Below are 424 nucleotides of genomic sequence, written 5' to 3'. Positions count from 1 at the left end.
GGAGGAGGCCTTTGTTATTGTCCCTGCCCAGCCGGCCTCAGCAGCAGGGCAGCCAGGGCCCACCGGGTCCCACTGGGTCCCATTGGGTGCCACCAGGTCCCATGGGGTCCCACCAGACTCTCCATCCCAGTCCCTACCGCAGCCTTCCCTGCAGCCACACTGGGGACCAGGGTCTGGTGGCTTTGTGGGTGTCACTGTTACCCATGGCAGGAGGGAGCAGGTCCCCCATCCCCACATGGGACAGGGGGGGCACCCTCAGCTCCCTGCAGCACCCCACACCAGCAGGGCTGTCTGGGGGCCAGCCTGTCCCAGGGGGCTGTGGGCACCCCACGGATCGTGGCTTGGACCAGAGCCAGGCCCCCCCTGGGCAGCTGTCCCCAACACAAGGGGGACACGCAGCCCCAGAGCACTGACCCCCCCCCAC

This window comes from Egretta garzetta, unplaced genomic scaffold (genome assembly GCF_000687185.1).
Source record: "Egretta garzetta isolate BGI_Z169 unplaced genomic scaffold, ASM68718v1 scaffold190, whole genome shotgun sequence".
Lineage (NCBI taxonomy): Eukaryota > Metazoa > Chordata > Aves > Pelecaniformes > Ardeidae > Egretta > Egretta garzetta.
The sequence above is the reverse complement of the archived record's forward strand: the minus strand, read 5'-3'. Positions refer to the sequence as shown.